A 20,136-nucleotide genomic window follows, 5' to 3' on the forward strand; every position below is an offset into this window, starting at 1 on the left:
GCGCTTTTCATCACTTTCTAACTCTGACTCCTAGACGGTGACTTACAAACCTGGCTAGGGGGGGAGGGGGGGAGGTGGGAGGGTCGGGGTCGGGGGAGGGAATCGAAGCCGGGGGTAGCCGAGGGACTAGAGGCGGGGGAGAAGCTGCGGGTTGGCTTCGCGGAGTTCCGCCGGGGGAGTTTAAGAATCCTCGACCTGGGGCCCTGAAGTCTGAGATTCCTCCGGAGAGGAGAAAGAATGCAAAATAAAACAACAAACAGCACCACCAATAGCGGCATCCATCCCTCCCTGTCAGCTCCCCGCTGCTCAGGCCGCCTCCGGCGCCGGGTGGCGTCTGGGCCCCGCGCGCAGCAGCCGGGCGGGCCGGAAAGTTTGCGCAGCGCAGCGAGAGGGACTCTCCTTCCGTCTCTCCCGCGCTGCCCCCTTCTGCCCTGGAGGGGTGTTAGGTTCCTTCGGTTTTCCTTTCAGATTCTAAAATATATAAATAAACGCCCAGGCCCTGGGGAAATCTGAATAGTAACTCATTCAATAATCCAAATTATATGAGAGGGTCTGAGAAAAAAGGACAAGGCAACCACATACGCCCTCCGATTAAGGAGGGCACGGGAGTGAGAAGGCGACAGAGGAGGTCCCCAGCTCGCCCTGGGCGCGGGGAGAGGACTCTGGTCAGAGGTAATTATGTCACTGCGTTTTCTCGCCGTGACAGCCGAATAAACACGATCTCCAATAAACATCTCTAATGAGGGAGGAGGCCCGAGGATGAGTGGGTTTGATTTATGACTGGAGGAGAAGGTCCACTTCCCACTGCGAAGCGGGCAACCTGCTTGCCGCCCAGCTCCGGGGAAAGGAAACCGTGAAGGAGAGGACCCAGGCCCAGGTAAGGCGCACGGCCAGTTGGCCACTTCTCTCACTCTGCTGCTTCGCAGGCAAGGTGGGCACGGGCGGCCACCGCTCCCAGTTGGGCAGTGATCCCAAGCACCTGTCACAGGTGCCTGAGGTACAAACGTCCTCCGAAGGCGCCCCCCGAAAGTCTAGAGAGGGGGAGCCAGGGCACGAGTGGGAGCGAGGGGCGAGCCCGGGCCTGACGCGGAGGCAGAGGCCTCCCGGGCCAGTGCCCCTGTGCCCTGCCTAAGCCCGCTTTGGAGTCTGCGGCCGCTTGGGGCTGGACTTTCGGAACTTTCGCTCCGCGGAACCACCGGTTAGTCTGAGTCTGGGGTGGGCCCTTCCCTGACCCACTTCGGAGAAACTTCTGGCACCCGGCTTGGGCCGTCCCGGGGCAGGAGAGTGGCCCGGCGCTGCTCTCCCCGGCGCTCAGCGGCCAGGCTCCTCTGGCGCCCGCAAGCTTCCCACCGAGACTGCGAGCGCAGCGCCCGCGGTAACCCGAGCCCGCGTTCTAGCTCAGTGAGAATCGCTAATTATTAGGTCTTCCGAAGTGAAGCTCAAATCACACGCTGGGGCTTTACGCGCTGCCCAGCTCTGCGGGCAGCATTCTTTCGTCCCTCCGCTCCCTTCTGAGAAACGAACTCCCATCTCTAAGACTTTGTTTCGGTCCAACTATCTACACTTTGCAACCGCTGGAAACTTTTGTTGCTCTCCGCCCGACCCGCGGCGGGGCCTTTCCCCGCGCTCCGCGCTTTGGTGGGGACTTCACGAGTGTGTGTCGTGAACTGCGATTCCGGGGAGTTCTGGGTGCAAACTGCATCCCCTCCTGCATTTCTCACGGTTGCGAGCGACTTCTGCAGACAGCAGCAGCAGATCCCCGGCTCCCTCTCCCCGCCCCCCCCCCCCCCCCCCCCAGCTCAGCACCCAACTAGAAGTCCACTCTGGGAACTGGAACATTTTGCTACTTTTGCAGAAAATCTCGCTCGGCAAAGACAAGACCCCCGCCCCCCATACTATCCCGCCCTCACCAAAACCACCTTTGCAATGCCTCCTTTTAAAAGCAAAAGTCAAGCCCCTGGGCTCCTTGGAGGTAGGCTTGGATTTGGGGGACCCGTCGCAGGCAGCGGAGAGGCGGCGCGGGCCCCGAGCCGGACCGGGGCCGGAGCCTGGGCGGTTACCTGGGAGCGGAGGGCGGGGAGGCAGGTGAGCCTGGCGGCGCGGGTTCCCACACGTCTCACCGCCGCTCGGCAGGGGAAGTGGCAGATCTGACAGCCGCGTTCTACGCGAGGACCTGCCCCAGAGTTTAAATGTCAATGATAAGAAAAGAGGGTGCTCAGGCAGGCGCTAACTTTCCTTAATATCCATGCCAGCGCGGTCCTCATTGGCTGCCCGACCCGCGTGACGTCATGGCGGCTAGAGTTGGGCTCAGCTCGGCGCAGACCTGCGCTGGGGAGCGGGGGGAGCCTTCCCCTCCCCACCCGGAGTCCGGCCCGCTCTATGCCCAGCCGTGGCCTTCCTGAGCCCGGCCCGTGGCTACCCACGCCCAACCCGGCCCCAGTCCGCCCAGCCCTCCTTTAGGGCGTAGAGTCAACTCCAGGAAACCGGTCCTCCTGAGTGCTCTCTTCCTCCCCGCTGGCACGCGGGACCTTGCCCCCTAGGCTGGCCAGCTACCTTCCCAGGTGCCCATCCGGTCCCCTTCTTCGATCTCAGAGGGAGTCACTTCATCCGAGGGACTTGGAAGCTGCGCCCGGGTTGAGAGGGGCCTCTGGAAGGAATCATTTTCAGGAGGAGCTCGAGGAACGATGGGTACCCCAATCTGGCTTTCCGGCTTGCAAGTCACCAGCTGGGCACAGACTAGGGCTCCCGGGAGAGGACAAGCGAGCCCTTACCCCAGGCTACGCCAAAGTCCTGGCCAGGCCAACTAGGTTCTTGTGAGGGATCCCTAAAACAGTGCCTGCTCCAGGTTCCCTCGCCCCCCTTGGGCTGAAAGGCTCCAGTCACATAGAAAAACATAGTTGATTTTATTAATCTTTGGCTTGGTGGTTAACTGCTGACTTTGTGACCTAGAGGAGGAAAATAGGAAAACCCCAGATTCTGAAGTCAAGATTCTCTTTCCAGGGGTCGAGAAAACAACAGAAATTGGGGCTAGGTGTGCAGGGTACAGATCTGGTGGCCTGATTGTTTTCTGCTCACACCCTCTGTGGACTGGGAGACAGCGTAGTAGAGCTGGGCCTGGCTATCCTTCGATGGGTACTTAGACCCGCGTTGTCATTCTCGTGTCCCCCTCCCCCCACCAAACAGGGGAGGGGGCTTCTCCTTGCCCAATCCCTTCCTTCTCTGCCTCCATCCGGGTCTCAAACTTGGAAGTGACCGAGGTCCAGCCTGGAAGGGGGCGCTTGACAAGGTGGCAGGAGGGGATGTGATGGGGTGTGGAATTGCCTTCGGGCAGCTCCTGGGAAGCCTAGTCCCGGTAGACCTGGGGGCATCTGTGTATGGAGGCTAGGAGTGGGAGACCTAGGCCGGAGGAGGATGCCAGGGTCAGTTCCTACGCACTTTGCTGGGGGCGGGGGTGGAGAAGGGAGAGCACAGCACACAGATGGCGCCGAGGCTCGAGAGGTGGAGCGGTTCCTGCTCCCAATCCCAGCACACCTGGACAGGTGGAGGACTTCGCAACAGGCCGGAAGGCGGCTCGCAGTAGCCCTACTGCCGGCTCCTCCTAGCCTGGTCAGCTCCCCGCCAGAGCTGATTTTTTAATTTTTATTTTTTGCTCAGCCTGTGGAGGCCCTGAGGGTAGGGTAGAGGTGGGGAGGAGAATGGGAGCCTGCTGTCCGAGAGGTCTAAGCGTGGTGTTCTTCCTTATTTTAAAAAGTTCCCCACACCTCTCCCCATCTCAACACTCTGGTCTTCCTGTGTCAGGGGCAAGGAGAGTCCATCCCCCCACCCGCCACTCTAATCTGGGCCAGGACCCTACCGCTGTCCTGTTTCCCGAAGCCGGGCTCCGCTGGGGATTGGCGCTCAGAGAGGCGTTTGCTCGGGTTTCTCTGCCGCCACCGGCCATCTCCTGTGACCTAGTTTCTTGGTAATCTTCTAGTTCCCCTCCAGGACGTGGTCCAGCCCCCGGCCCCAGATGTCCTGAGGTCTCCCCGGCTCCCTGGTCTGCCTTGGAGTCTGGACGGCGGGTAGGCCCCGAGCTTGAGTAGGCCTCCCTACTCTCTAGTTTCTGCCCGCGACTTGCTCCGCACCCGCCCCCTCTGTCCGGACCGGAGGCCGCCGGGAAGGCTGCTCCGGGCTTGTTTGGAGTCCAGGCCATTAAGTGTGCGCGGATCCCTGCAACCCAGCAGGGTGCTCGAGAGCGACGCTGGAAACGCCACGGCCCCCGCCTGCTTATCTGCCTGTCAATAAAGGGCGCGCTGGGGCCGCGCGGGAGCGCGGGGCGGTGGAGGCGAGGCCGGACCAGGCCCTTCTTCCGAGCTCCGGGCCAACGCCGAAGCCGCTCTCCATTTGCCCCGGGCACAGCAGGCAGGGTGGGAGGCGGCGAGGGAAGCCCGTGTTGGGGTCGCCACCAGGGAAGGTGCAAGCTGAGCGGCTGCCGAAGCTCGGTACCCTGTGTCGTTTGTTACCCGGGAGAACTCTGGAGATCCTCCCAGAACCCAAGAGCGGGGGGCTCCCCTTCCAGCCTGCCACCAGTCTTGTGGACGGCTCCGCCCGGCCGGACCCCTCGTGGTGCTCAGCCTGCGAGGCCCGGGCTTGCCCCGCCTGGGCAGACTCTCTAGGCCGCACCGGGCGGAAGGGCACCGCGGGAGGCCCGGGGGCGTCATCGACGACCGGCAACGCGGGATGCAGAGTGCGACCTAAGGCAGGCTCTAGGTGGGGTGCAAAGGGCCAGAAACGGGAAAGAAACCCCTTTTCTTCCAGGCTTCCCCTCAGTTCATGCTAGCCCAGACTGAAATTGTCCGACCCCCAGGGCAGTCCCAAGGTTTGATTCTCCACAGTGAGCGAGCTCCGCAGCCGCCCGGTGTGCCGGAGGGGGCTGGGGGTGGGGGCTCCCAGGTCATCCCTGGCCTACCACTGCCCCGAAGCCCAGAGCTACCCCTCCAGCTCAAAGAAACCAAGTGGGGATGGAGGTGAGGGGCATGAGGTGGGGTGGAGTAAGGGAAGGAAAGGAAAGAAAAGATTAGAGAGCAAGGCTTGGTTGGAAGGAGAGAGGGAGAGGGGATGGTAGATAGATCAGTTTTAGCTTGAACTGTAGCTGAGATCTGTTGTTCTTGTCCAAGGTATGTTTCTCTCTCGCGGGCTCTCTCCTTAACTGCTTCATGCAAATAAAACAGCTTCCAGACTGGAGGAGCCCCTACGTTGGATCTGTGCTACAGGGTGGGTAGGAATTGATTTAGTATTTTTCCTTTCACTGAGAATGGGCATTGAGTCATGCAACAATGGAAAAGTAGAAATGGATTTTTCCTTCAGTATTTTAATTTCATTTTTCTAAGTTGACGGATAACACATCCTGTTAACTTCTACTTTTAAAAGTATTATTTTAAAATAATATAATACAATTTAAAATTATTCCTGGGTGGGCGCCAGTTTATAAAGGGGTTTAATAAAACTCTTCCGTGTAAAGATTAATAGAGGAAGAGGCAAAAAGTCCCTAATTGAGAAAAAAAATACATGTGTATATTGTGTGTCATTTCAAAGAGCTATACGAGCCAGAAATCCATATCTTATCTCAGGAATTAAATTTACTGGGCAGTGCATGTGGTTCTTGGTCTTTCTTCCCTCTCCTCCACTTCCTCAAGATTTTGATATTAAATAAAAACTGGAGAAATGTTTTTGTAAATCTGAGTGTCAAAAAAGGAAAAATGGAGCAAAGCTACAATAATTGCTATCTCTTCACCCAGGTCTAAAGAACTGCATAAAGGCATGATTTATGCAAGAGTGTGGCTTCTCTGCTATTCAATTATTTTCCTGCTCTCAATCAAAGAAATACTTAGTTTCTTCCCTTTTCTGTCCACTCTACCCTACCACAAAGTTCTCTTGGAGATTTGGGAAAATCTCCAAATCCTTCCAGTTTGCCTTCCCACTAAGGAACTCTCTAGTGCAATCTATTCAAGAAAATTCTGCATTTCCTCTCCTTCTAAACGTTTTCATGTTACGTTAGTCTGTGGCACCATGTTTGATTTCTTTCTCTCCCTTGTCCGGTTGGAGACTGAGACATTAACTGAATTCCCTGGGGGTGATTGGATGCAATTCGCTGAAAGTAGACAGGCACGTCCTGGATGTTAGAAATTCACTTTTTCTCAACGTGACAAGGCCGCCTTCGATCTACAATTGTATTTGAATGGGCAATGAGCGGAAAGATCTCTCATCATTAAGTCTGCTTCTACTTTAGCAAAATAACAAGAGCCTTCATTTGCACACAAATGCTCATAAAACTCGGATTCCCAGCAACTCTCTAATAAAAAGGGATGGCTGCGTAATTTAAACTGGAGGTGAGAAGGCAGAAGCAGAGAGAGAGAGCGAGAGATGGGGGGTTTCAAAGGCATCCCCTCCCTTCCCCCAAAAGATCCATGTGATGGAGTTGACTTTTTTTTACTTTAAATCTTAAATAAGATGTGAGTTGTAACAAGAGGATTGGCACTTACTCCGTGACCCTTATAATTGGATTAAATATAGACTGAGAGGTACAAAAACACACCAAGATTGACACCTGCCAACTGGACTTCCTTATGATTGATTGTGATGCGTCGTGCTGGCAACAATAATGAAATAAATTGTACGGATAAAACAGCACATTTGTCATTTCCGTGCCATGAGTGAGGAAGTCAACGAGTTAGGCAAGCTGTTAGCTGACAGGCGCGAGCGGGAGGCAAGCTAAAGAGATAAATAAGGATTCCAGGCATTGACAGGACAAATTATAACTTGTCACAACCTTTTTAAATTCAGAAGTTTTCAATTAACATATATATTGCTGTTACATATAAGATAAGAGAGCGCACACGTAAACATGCGCGGTGCGTAGGGACCCCCCAGGGCCAAGGGCTTGGGCGCCCAGGCCTCTCCGTCTGCGTTCTCGGGTGAGAGCCGGAGCGCCCCCGCGGGCCACGGGTGCCCGGCCAGTCCACGGGCGCCGCGGGACTAGGTAAGATGGGTGAGGGAGTATTAGGCCGAGGGGGCGGTTCCTTCTTTTCCTCGGACCCGCAAGTCGCGGCTCCAGCACCCTTTCTTCACAGAAGCGGAATTCCCAGCCCAAGGGAGAGCCCGGGCAAGGCCTGCGCCCAAGTCTGGCAGGACGAGCCTCGAGCGCTCTGCCGACCCAAGTCGCCGCGCAGGGAGTAAGAGGTACAGGGCAGAGGCGTCCCCCTTTCACACTCCAAAGTCTCGCCCTCAGGAGAAACTCTGAGCTCCTGGACTTGAGATACCAGCAATGGCCACGTCCTGGGTCCAGGCCTAGGCTGAAGACCCCTGGTATGGCCTGAGGACACTCCCAGGCTCTGGACGCCTTCTCTGATTGCCCGGCCCAGAGCGGCCCTGGAGGAAGTCACAAAACTAGCTCTTTTCGTCCTACCCAGGAAGAGGAGCTGCTTTTCCCTCGTCATCCCTCGATTTTTGTTTCAGGGGCTCCTCGTTCGCCGGAGGGTACAGACGAGCCCAGCAGCAGTTTCCTGGGTGACAAAACGCCGGGGCTTCAAGTTAGGGGTGGTCGTGGGATTTTTGAGGGAGTCTAGGCTCTGTGGGTGGAGACCAATGTGGGTCAAGTTTGACGAGAGTTGGACAAGTGTGCGGGGAGTGTAAACTCGTTCACCGTCCCCACCCTAAAGGAGGCTGACCTCTTAGTTTCAAAGCTTACGCCCACCCGCAAGCTAGCATCTGCACTTTGCGGTGTCTCTCCGTATTCCGGATCCTTCTCTGCATGTGTGTCCAGGCCTCCCACCAAACTCCAGTTGGAACTTGGGAAAGTTAGCGGCGGCAAGTGAGCATCCCCAGGTTCCTGGGGCTTCTGGTCTCGAAGTGTGGCCTGCGAGGGCGAGTGGGGTACAGAACAGGGCCTCATCCATGTCCTGCCCAAGGACTTGAGGCCAATAGAAGCGGGGCAGGTCCAGTTTCAGGCGGGCCTGGGAAGGCGCAGCGCTTCTTCCCGAAGCCGTGGTCCGCCTTTGCTGCCCGTGCGTGCTCCGCTCCAGCCCGAGTCTCTGTGTGTGGTGCACGGAGTCCGTGCCCTAGTCCTGTTCCTTGTGGGGAAGAGCCCAGCCTTGCTGTTGAGGCCACAACCTGTCACCACAAATACTCTGAGAAAAAGCGTGTCAACCCCAAGCTCCGGTGTCCTAGCCTTCCGGATCGGCCACCAAATTAAACACCGTGAAGCTCTCAGTCGTTCCTAAGACGGAGCTGGAGAAGAAGGGGAGGGAGGGAAAGGGAGGCAAAAAACAAGTTACATGGAATTAGTTGGATGCAGCCGCATTCCCCAGTGACCGCAGCCATTAACATTATAATCTCAAACGCCATTTTTTATGTAACACTATTGTTAGTAAATCAACTCCTCAGGTCCTCTGAGACGCTGACCCCTGGCAATTCAGTGAAAGTGTAATTATCTCCCCGAACCTTGGACAGATTTAAGAGATTACATTTCAACTAAATCTATATCAATACTAATTCCCCCCACCCCCTCCCCACCCCAGCCTGCAGGTGCTAGGCACGGGAAATGGCGTCAGGCCCCAGCAGAACGCTTCACAAAGAGGAGAGGGCTTGCTGCGTACAGGGCCAAAAGAAATGAAGCCCCACATAAAATTACACCTTTTTTTTTTTTTTTTTGCTACAAAACCTGGTTCTTATATAGCAAAGTTAAACAAAGCAGCTATGCTAAATTAGCGTTACATAAAGGCGAGTTTAATGCTCGGTTACAGTCAACTGGTGTATCTCTGATGGCTAATTGTCTATCAAAATTAAAGAGAAAAGAACAAATGATTCGTTATAAGAAGGTGTTAAAAGCTTCAACAAAAGGACATTTCACAAATATAATATCGGCAGCTCGGGGATTGCCCGCAGGGTTGTTCAGGCCTCGGCCCTGCACAGCTATGAAAAGTGGGGTGCGGGGTGCTATTTGCCTGGCAAGAGCTCATTTCCTCCCAAATGAGTATAATAAAAACCCGAGAGGCGATATTAGTGTAAAGATCGGGATTAGTCTTAATAGGCGCGATGGACGTGTGCTTCGGAGGCGACCCCTACTCTCTCTGCCTGGGCTGGGGGCGGAGGGCGCCTTGCCATCCCGCGAGGACACCACATCCAACTCGCCGCTGCCTCACGTTCAGGGACAACGGGGAGCGAGCACGGGTCTGGGGGTAGTTTCGACAAAGGAGAGCGGGCTCCACCGGTCCCAGCTCTTCCCTGCCTTGTCCCGGCTGGAAGAAGACGGACCCGGGCTCTCTCAGAGATCTCGGAGGCGCGGGCACCGTCCAGCACGTGCCTTTCTGACGCATGGCGCTGGCCTCCGGGGACGCAGGCTGCTGCAGCCAGCCCACCCTCCTAGGCTGGGGAGGATGCAGAATATAATACGACGGCCCCCTTCCCCAAGGCGACACCAGATCTACATCTCCAGGCGTATTTGTTGTTCAAAGTTAATTAAACCTGAAAGCAACCAAAATACGCGCGCCAGGCGCACGGAGGCCAATTCTGGACTCGGGTAGCAGGCACACAGCGCCAGAGAAGCGGCAAGGGCCGCCCGGGCTCGCTCACTCCGTCGGAGTCTCTGTAGGAGACTCTGAGGCTGGGGAATAAAAGCCGAAACCAAATCAGGCAGCAAGAGCAACAAACCGTCTGGAAAATGGACCCACGGAGCCGCAAGAATGTACTTTTTTTTTTTTTTTTAATCTTTGACAACTTGTGTCCTAAAGAAAGTGTATTGAAGATAATTGAAATGATTACAATTCATTGCTGCCTGACTTTGAATATGAACAGTCACATAATGACATCCCCGCCATACAACAACAGTTTAATTTCCATTATCCGACTTCGGGATCCTCGCGCCAGCCGCCGGGGCAACGCGGCACTAATGCAGAAATCTTGGCTCCTGACTACATTATTCATTCCGGGGACGTGGGGGTGGGATAGGGGTGGGGAATGGGGTTGTTCCCTCCTTCTCCGAAACTTGTTCTGAAAATTCCAGGGAGCAGTGGACACGGAGGAGCCGACAGCCGAGACACTCGCTGTCAAAGGGCCACTTTGCCCGACGGGGCAGCCGGCGCTGGCGCTGCGCTGCTATTTTGTTGTCCCCAGGGGTTCTCGGACCCGCAGGGGACCCGTCCCCGAGCTCCCACCCTAGGCGGTCCGGGTCTAGGGAGGGCCTAGGCTGGGGCGCGCTCGCCAGGATGCCCTCTCGGGGACAGCCGCCCTTCTCTCTTCCTTCCCCTTCCTTGGAGCCCTCGCGTTCTTCCGCTTCTGAGCTTCCAGACTAGCGCGCAAGGCAGGGGGAGGGGGGCGGCTCCGGGAGCGGCCTCGCGGATTTGGAAGTTGCTTTGGCCTTGAATTTGCCCCAGCCTCCCCTGCTGCCACACTACACCCCGAAACCCCAGGGAAAGAGCGAAGAAAGCCAGGGTATTTTGGCACCACTGGCACGCGGGCGCTCACCTTGGGGCGCGGCCTCTGGGCTCAGAGCCGGGGGTGGGCGGGGGTGAGGGGAGCGGGGATGGGCACGGGGCCTAGACTTACGCAGTGCGCAAGCGCCACTCGGGCCCGCCGCCCCCTACCCAGGCGCGGGGTCCCGCGGACAGACCCTGCGCCCCTCTCCGGGAAACTACCGCCTCTCAAAAAAAAAAAAAAAAAAAAAAAAGACCATCTGGTAATTGTCTTTCTTTAGATCTTCCCTTAATTATGCTTTTAATTAAAGATGGTTCAAGGCACCGGACCACATGAAGGGCAGTAATTACAAATTACATTACAAACCCGACAGATGTAGCGGGATCTGCTGGGGAAAAGGTACCGGAATAAAAATTTGACTAAACTTCGGGATAAATTAATCGGCGGCTTGGGGCACAGAAGCACAGTTCTGATTATGTAGGCTCCAGCCAGGATTTAAGTTTTGTGTCATGACTGTTTTCATATTTCTTTGACGTCTATTGATTTGGAGGCAGCTGCAAGCCTTTGTCACAGGAGAGAAGAGCAGTCACAATATATTAGCTTGATGGCATAACTCGAACCGGAGAGGCGAGGGGAGCCGGAGCGACGCGGGCGCACGTGACCCGCCCGGGGCCTCCCGGCCCAACCCTTACGTTCACTTGTTCTAACAGGAATAATGGAGTGTTACTGCTAATGGTCGGGAGGTGCTTTTCTGCCTCGAACGCGGGCGGCGGGAGCTGCGCGGCGCGGCCGGGTAGGCGGAGGTGTCTCCGCGCCCGGTGCCGCCGCCTCCTCGCGGGCCGCAGCCCCGCCCCCGTTGCGTCTAGGCCGGGCTCGGGGGCGGCCTCGGGTCCCGTTCTGGACGCCCAGCTCCGCTCCCACGTCGATGGGCGCCGGGAAGGCAGAGGTTCCGTGTCCCCGGTTGGCCCGAGGAGCCAGGCCGAGTCCCCACTCCGGCCTTTCTCGGGGGAGCTCCTGCAAGGCAGCGTCGGAGCGGAAGGCCCCGCGCCGGGAAGGGGACGGCGGGACGAGGGCCCGGCGGGACCCGGCGTTCGCGGCCGCGCGCTCGCCCGCCGCCGGCTCGGAGCGTCCAGAAGCGTGGCGCAGACCGCGAACGCAGAAGGGGGGGAGTTGGGTCGTTTCCTTCGCTAATCGTCTCCCCGCCTGCTCCTTCCTCCACCCCCCACCCCCGCCGCCCAGCTTCGAACACGTTTCCACGCCAGAATCTGACTCACTTGGAGCCAGTGGCTGCGCTGTATGGAAAATATATACGTGCCCATCACTCACCCCTGTATTTATACAGGGCGGGTGCAGCGCCCCGGGAACACGCTCGACAATTAAACACGCCCACTTAGGGCTTTCTTTCGCCCACATGCTCTCAGAAACTGATACAACCCTAATTTGGGCACAAAATTCTGCTCATGCACCTGCCATAGAGGAACGTCCGCCGGAAAGGTGTGTTATCCACGCCTGATCTCAACGAAGAGAACAGGGCTGTCGTTGGAGAAGACCCAGCGGCCTGACACCTTTTCTCGCCCCCGGGGAAGGAAAGTTTTCCTTTTGATTCGTCCTCTCACTATGTTTCTCTCTTCCTTGGCGGTACAGTTTCTGAGAGGAACGTAAATATTTTGACTAGACCTCTGCAGGGGCCTTTTAAACACCAGGCACAATCATCTGCGGAATACTGTAGTTCATAGTTTTAAAACTTGAATGTTAGAGTTTGTCCTGCTCCTTAGGAAACCCATAGAACTAGGAGCGACCTCTCAACTCCCTATTCGTATAATGAAGTATTCCTTAGTGATTGTCCAAGTTTTAAGGACTTTTTCTGTTGCTGCTGTTTTCCAATTGTTTGCAGGGAAGGAAAATCAATCCAACAGGCATTTGCTGGGCTTGTGGCAAAATCACATTTCACCATGCTTCGCTCAGCTCTTCTGTCTTTCCTCCTGTGGGGGTGTACACGAGGTATGCAAAAGTGGAAATCATTTTTGAAAAAATTAAAACCCTGTTTAGCTCTTCTGTGTATCTGAAGTGGGGATTTGTTTCTTTTCCCGCTTAATATTTAATAGAAAGCAGATATGTTGAAACAGAACGCAATGTTCAGAAAAACCAAAAATAAGGGAGAAAACAATGCTAAGGTTTACCTAGTTTCTGTACATAATACAAATAATATAATGTGGGTTTTTTCCCTCCAAAATGAAGCAAAAATTGCCAGGAGGCATAACACATCACTGAATGTGTGTTTTCCAGTAGATATATATATCTACACCAAACATTCCCCAATACTGATGTACCTGTGATTTCATAGTCTGAAAATATTTCTAAACACATTTATGGTATAAAAACATTGATTCCAAATCTGGTTTTGTTGTTATTAAGGTGGTAATATTTTGTTCTTGATTTTTAAATGCCTTCACTGTTAATGTCAGTTGTGGCCATCTTAGGGCCTGGATGCTCTAGCAAAACCATCTATAATGTGCTTATTTCTTTATCCCATTCTCCTATAGTATAATGAATATTTTACATAAAATATTTTGGGCATCCTTAAGTCCTTTTTAAAATCAAATACTCCATGTTTGTGACAAATAAGGCTGAACATTTTATTTTGTTTATAAGGCAAGTTCATTTTAATGAAATAAAGCATAATACTGAAAATTTAAAATGGTCCCATATGATGCCCACAAAAAAGTTTCAATTAGAATAAAGAAAATGTTGTTAGAACTGCCCATAATATTGCTTGTGATCCTAATGTGTGTGTGTGTGTGTGTGTGTGTGTGTGTGTAGGGAATCTGAGTTTTCCAGCTAATATTATTCTGTTATTTTAGTCTATGTTTCCTTTAGAATACTCACCAATGCTCTGTCTCCCCACAGCTTATGTGTGCACCATGAATTTCAATAAATATAAATTACTGCTTAAAAGAGTAAAGAATGGCTACTTTATGTCTCATTGTTCTCTCTTTACAATATACTTCAAAATCTTCTCTTTTCTTTTAACGAATCCTATTGCAGCTATTTTCCTTCACTTCTATATGAAAGTGAATGGCAAATGCCATTCAATTTAAAGGAACTCAAGCACAGAGAATATAGAGATTTTGTTCAAAGTCTCCCTCAAATCTATTTTTGGACTTGGAAACAGAGCTGGGCTGGAGGCAACATCAGTATACATCTCTGACTCCGTATGAGGCTACTTGAAGCAGGTGGCTTTGGGGTTCATTTTGGAAACAGAAGACATACATGGAAGTTTGTGTTCCTTAGAGACTGACAAGCTTTGGTGGATCTCAGGAGCAATAAAATAACCCATGCTCTCATCTGCCTTTGAGTTGCAGGCAAGGAAGAGTTTCCTCTCATTTTCTTGCCTACATTACTTTTTCTGTGTTTGGCAGCTGAACCAGAGAGCAGCCTGCAACGTCTTGCCTTTGGGGATTTCCTGTGGCTTTGCTGCATTCCCTAGAGAAGTTCAGAATCCCAGAATCGATGGAGGGATTACAGAGAGCCACAAACATCATTCTCCCTCTAATCCATCTGGAGCTGATGCAGTATTGATAACAACCTTTCTTTTACTTGACAGTTTCAGACCATTCAAATGAGAATAAATAATAGGAAGTTGGTAGTGGAGGTGGGGATAAAGTAGGGGCAATTGGTATACACTTTTGGAGTGAAAAGATCGGTTTCTATTCCAAAATCACAGAACCAAGTACAAAATTTACAAATTCCCACTCATTTCTTTCAGAGTGATTTCTTCTCTCTTGTACAGCATTTGGATTGGGGCATTGGCACATGTATTTACCAAGAAATCTTACATTGTCCCTAGGACAAGACAATGCTCGGTTGCTTGAATTTTGTAGCTTCAGTTTGCCTGGCTTTCTCTGCCTGAAGCTACTATGTTAGGTAATAAGGAAGCCCATTTGCATTAGATAATAAGAATCAGGGACAAGACAGACACAATGCTGATTAAACAAGGACTCATATCCCACTTTGAGAGCTCTCTGATAACCAGAGCCACAATCACATCAGTAGGTCAAGCAAGAATCTGAAGATAAAATCAATGTCAGTTTTCTGTCTTGGTGACAGACAGAGACCCAACAGAATCATATGCAGTAAACCCTGTCATCAAGTACCTCACTGTCATCGATGAATTCAGTTATACTGTGTCAGATCATGCCCCCACCTCCATGATGTTGTTTATAGCATCCCTCCCTATGACACAGACTTGCAAAAACAATATTCTAACAATTATAGCTGTCTGACAACTAGATGGGCTGCTTTGTAAGGTGTGAGTGGAGACACTGGAAATGTTCAAGTAGAATTTGGTTAAATCTGCATGAAAGGGTGGCTGAGAAAATTGACCTACATCCCGAACTCCTGTTCAGGGCCAGCTTTACCAGGACTTTTCCATTTTTCCAAGAACATGCATTTATCTATTGGTTAATGTATTAAATAATTTTAATCTGATTATTTTTAATATAATTATACATTCGTGTGATACTGAATTTTAACAATTAAAAAAAAAAAGTTGTGAAAATTCTCCTTCCTACCCTGTCATCAGGCCACTCAGTTCTTAAAGCAACCAATATTACCAGTTTCTTGACTATAGGGGATTTAAAATACAGAATCCCAAGGCCTACTTAATGTACCTCTTTGAAGAGATTGGCCTTGCCATCTGTGTTTTTAAAAGCTTTCCAGATAATTCTGTAGGGCTGAGTACTATTGGCTTAATTAACTTCTAGACTCACTTCAAGCACTGAGATTCTATGGAAATCTGTAATGTAATAGTATTCATTCCATACATTCCCATAATGTATACAAAGTATTTTCAAAACCAGTGAGCTTGCTGATCCTCTTTGCAATCCTGTGAAATAAGTATTATTTTCGGGCTCTCTTCCCATTTTACTGGAGATGGAAACTGCGTCTCAGAGTTTAAAGGACTTGAGTTAGGTAACTCAGCTAGTAAATAGCAAAGACAGGTAGCATTTAAGACCACCCCAGGACCTAACCACTTTTACTTTGAGGCCCAACTCCACATCATATCAAATAATAAAATGTACCCACAGTTCTGTAGAATTGTTTGCTGTAAACTTTTTTGATAGAGTTTTGAAGTTTGCTAGGAATGAGTTGTTCATTTTGTTTTTATGATTTAGACTTTATTATATTTATATATAACATATGATTTGAATTGTAGCTGGTGTGTTGACATAATGTTAACTCTTTTTAATTCATGTAAATATTTATTAATGCTGACTTTACAGTTTTTTTAGAAGATTTTATTTATTTTTTTGACAGAGAGAGATGGAACACAAGTGAGGGAGAGGAAGAAGCAGGCTTCCCACTGAGCAGGGAGCCCGATGTGGGGCTCAATCCCAGGACCCCGGGACCATGACCTGGGCTGAAGGCAGACGCTTAACGACTGAGCCACCCAGGCGCCCTACAGTTTGTTTTTCATATTTTGGAACTACTCATTTTTGGGGGGAGAGGATGCCTTTTCTGAGAGAGAGAGTGCATGAGCGGTGGAGAGGCAGAGGGACGGGGGAGAGAGATTCTTCAGCAGGCTCCAAGCCCAGCATGGAACCTGAGTCCCGCCATGCAGGGCTCAATCTCAGGACCCTGAGATCATGACCTGAGTTGAAATCAACAGTTGGACGCTTAAGCAACTGAGCCACCCAGGCGCCCCATCAAAACCTTTCTTAAAAAGCTTTTATGTTTTAGGTTCTCTACCTGAGCTTCCAATGTTAAATAGCATAAGTCTAAACTTCTGTAATTCAGGGATTAAACAAGACGGAAGTTGTTCTTCTCCCACCTAACAGTGTGAGGTGTGTGTTTCAGAGAGGCAGGAAGCTCTGCTTTATCTGATTATTCAGACATCTAAACTTCTCTATCTTCTTGTCTACATGGCTCGCAGTTGACTTCAAATTCTGGCTCCTGGGAAGTGAAAAGACAATGCAGAAAGTATGCTCATGGTCCTTAAGTCTACTGTGGAAGTAGCATACATCCCGTCTTGTATTCCCTTGTCCAGAATTTACTCACATGTCCACGGCAAACTACAAGTAGAAGTGGGAAATGTATTGAAGGATAATGGATTATGGTGAACAACCAACAGTATCCACAAAGAATAATGCAGTCCGGAGACTGTTACAATACTCCAGGTAAGAGAGCAGTGGAAGTTGTTAGAAGTGGTTAGATTCTGGATGTATTAATTTTTTTTTCTAATGGATTAGGTAGGGTTATGAGAGTAAAAGGAGTGAAAATTTTGGCTGGAGAAATTGGAAAACTGAATTTACCATTTACAGAGATGAGGAAGACTGGGTGGGGAGGATTCTGGAGAAAAATGAGGAATTTGGTATTGGTATACTGAGTTTGGGATGCCTATTAGAAATCTAAGTGGAAATGTCAGATAAGAGTTAGATGTACCAAGTCTGGAGTTCAGGGCAGCTGTCTAGCCTGGTGAATTTGGGAATCATTAACAAAGAAATAATTTTTAAAACTATGAGACTGAGTGAAATCAGTGAGGTAGTCAATGAGGCAGAGAATTGATCTGAGGATCAAGCTCTGGGGCATGTCAATATTGAAAGGTCTGAGAGTTGGGGAGAAATAGGAAAGGAGATCCATGGAGCAGCCAGCTAAGCAAGAGGAGACCCAAGAGAGAGTGGTACGGGAGGCCAAGGGGAGAGAGTGTTTTAGGAAAGTGAGAGTGAACAACTGGTAATCAAGGACAGCATCAAATGCTATAAATAGGACAGATTGAGGGCGCCTGGGTGGCTCAGTTGGTTAAGCGACTGCCTTCGGCTCAGGTCATGATCCCAGGGTCCTGGGATCATGACCTGAGCCGAAGGCAGCCCCTTAACTGACTGAACCACCCAGCTGCCCCTAAATAAATAAATCTTTAAAAAAAGGAAAAACCAGTAAACATAATATGGACAAATTTCAAATTTAAACAATACGGAAATTGAGGAGGGGTGCCTGGCTGGCTCAGTCGGTAAAGCATGCAACTCTTGATCTTGGGGTTGTGAGTTCAAGCCCCATGTTGGGTGTAGAGATTACTTTAAAAATATATATTTAAAAAAATACAGAAAAAAATACAGAAATTGCCGAAGTAGGAAGTGAGTTTTCCCTTCTTCAGTCCTAACCACATCTTTTTAAAGAAGACTCCTTATTGACTATAGGTATAGAAAACTTTCAAATTCTTCTCAGTGCTAACTAGACATTTACATACACATATATCTATACACATTTAAGGAAATAAAGTGTTTACCCCCTCTCCCCCAAGGGGGATCATTTAACAGAGATAATCTTTCCACGTCATGGCCATGGTATTTCATTTTTAGTGGTTATACAGTATTCCATTGCATGGATATGACATACTTTATTTAAATAGTGCCATAGTAAATGGATATTTAGGTTGTTTGGAACTTTTTCCATTATAAACATTGCTGCAGTATGCTTCCCTGCCCATATATCCTTGTGCTAGAATTTTGGAATCTAGACTCCTAGAAACAAAGTGCCACACGGTATGTGCATTTTAAAATTTGGTAGACACTGCCAAACTGTCCCTCTCCCCAAATCATGTGCCAATCTGCACTCCCACCAACAGCGTACAAGTGTACCTCTATCCTCATACCCGTCCCAGCAATTTGCCTCCTTCTGGAGGTCTGCAAAGAAGCAATCTGTCAGAGGCAGAAGAGGCAAATGAGAATCTGTGTACAACGAATTCACCAGACACTTTGTTGAATGCCAGGCCTCATTCTGCTGATATGGCTGCCTAAAGGGAGGCCCTTCCTCTCTCTTGGCTCCATGGGGAGCCCAGCTAAGGAATGGTTGATGAGGGGCACTGGGGCACTCTCCATTTTGATTTAAAGTCTGCTCCTCAGTCCACTGCTACTCGGGCACAACGAGCTCTGATGGCTGATAATATGCTCTATTTGTATTCTGGCTGGGCACAGGTACTAGAACCAAGTGTTTATTCATTTCCATCAGGGTAAGTCTGCGGGCACTGGGTGCTCACCTTGATCCTTAATCGCAATCATAAAATCAAAACTCCACTGTCATCTCAAAGGCTCATTCAGACTCCAGACTTTAGAAGGTCTATCGGCCTTCATTCCAAGTATGTAGGACAGGTGGATGCCTCCATGACAGGCTCCCTTCCCATTGCTTTCCCCCCAATTTAAAGCACAGTGCAAAGGAAGAAAAGCCAGTGTTTGCAAAGCCCAAGACTTTAAAAGCACCAGTTATTTGCATGAACAACGATGACCACTTTTGTTTTTAAGACCTCTTAATAGACTTCATTTCTTAAACCAAAACCAAAGATTAATCTTTCCCGGCTGAGTCTTTGGAAGAGGACATCTACAAATTTATTCAGAGGACTTCAAGCTGTAAAAATAATGTGCAATTCATTTTAATGGGTAGTAAAAGGACCCAAGGAAAATAAATCTTTTCATACATATAGTAGATGCTTTTCAAAGGAGATTCACTTATTCCCTTATGCTGTTTTTTTTTTTTTAAAGAAGAGTTTTTTTTTGTTTTGTGAAGTTGACACATTTACAGTGAAAAAAACTCAAATCGTGCAATGACCACCCTTGAAGCTAACTTTGCATATATCTTTATACATTTCCATGTAATACATTCCAGAAAGTAAAACTGGTGGATTGAGGGAATTTGTACTTTAAAAAAAAGTTTATTTATTTAGGGGCGCCTGGGTGGTTCAGGCAGTTAAGCATCTGATTTCAGCTCAGGTCATGATCTCAGAGTCCTGAGATCAAGTCTGCACTCAGCGAGGAGTCTGCTTCTCCCTCTCCCTCTGCCTCTCCCCCAGCTCCTGCTCTCTCTCTCTTCCTCCCTCTCAAATAAATAAATAAATAGAATCTTTTTTTTTTTAAGATTTTATTTATTTATTTGACAGAGAGAGATAGCGAGAGCAGGAACACAAGCAGGGGGAGTGGAAGAGGGAGAAGCAGGCTTCCCGCCGAGCAGGGAGCCCGATGTGGGACTCGATCCCAGGATCCTGGGATCATGACCTGAGCCGAAGGCAGACGCTTAACGACGGAGCCACCCAGGCGCCCAATAAATAGAATCTTTTAAAAAAGTTTTATTTATTTAAGTAATCTCTACCCCCAGTGTGGGGCTTGAACTCACAACCCTGAGATCAAGAGTTGCATGCTCTACTAACTGAGCCAGCCAGACACCCTGGGAATTTGTACTTTAAAGTTTTTGACACAGCTTGCCCAATTACCCTTTAGAAAGGTATAGAGTTACAATTGCATAGCAAATTTGGAAAGTGTTTATTTCCCCACATGGTAGCAGACATTGAATAGTAAAATTAATGTTTATCTTTGCTAACTTGATAGGTGAAATGAAACCAATTTCAATTGGCATTTCTTTATTAATGGAGTTTGACACTTTTTATATATTTTATGGCCAGTTCATATTCTTTTCTCTTTTAAAAAATTGGAATATTTATTTATTAATAGTAACCATTTGTCATATATGTTGCTTGTAGTTTTCTCATTAGTTTTCAATTTTTGTTATTTTAATTAAATTTACTTAATTATATTTTTGCATTTCCCTTTAAAAAATGAAAAATTCACTTTCTATTTTTTTAAGGATTTATTTATTTTTTTCTTGAACACCTTGAAAACTCAGGGGAAGGGCAGAGGGAAAAGG

This window comes from Mirounga leonina, unplaced genomic scaffold (assembly GCF_011800145.1).
Source record: "Mirounga leonina isolate KUSES-001 unplaced genomic scaffold, KU_Mleo_1.0 Mir_166, whole genome shotgun sequence".
Lineage (NCBI taxonomy): Eukaryota > Metazoa > Chordata > Mammalia > Carnivora > Phocidae > Mirounga > Mirounga leonina.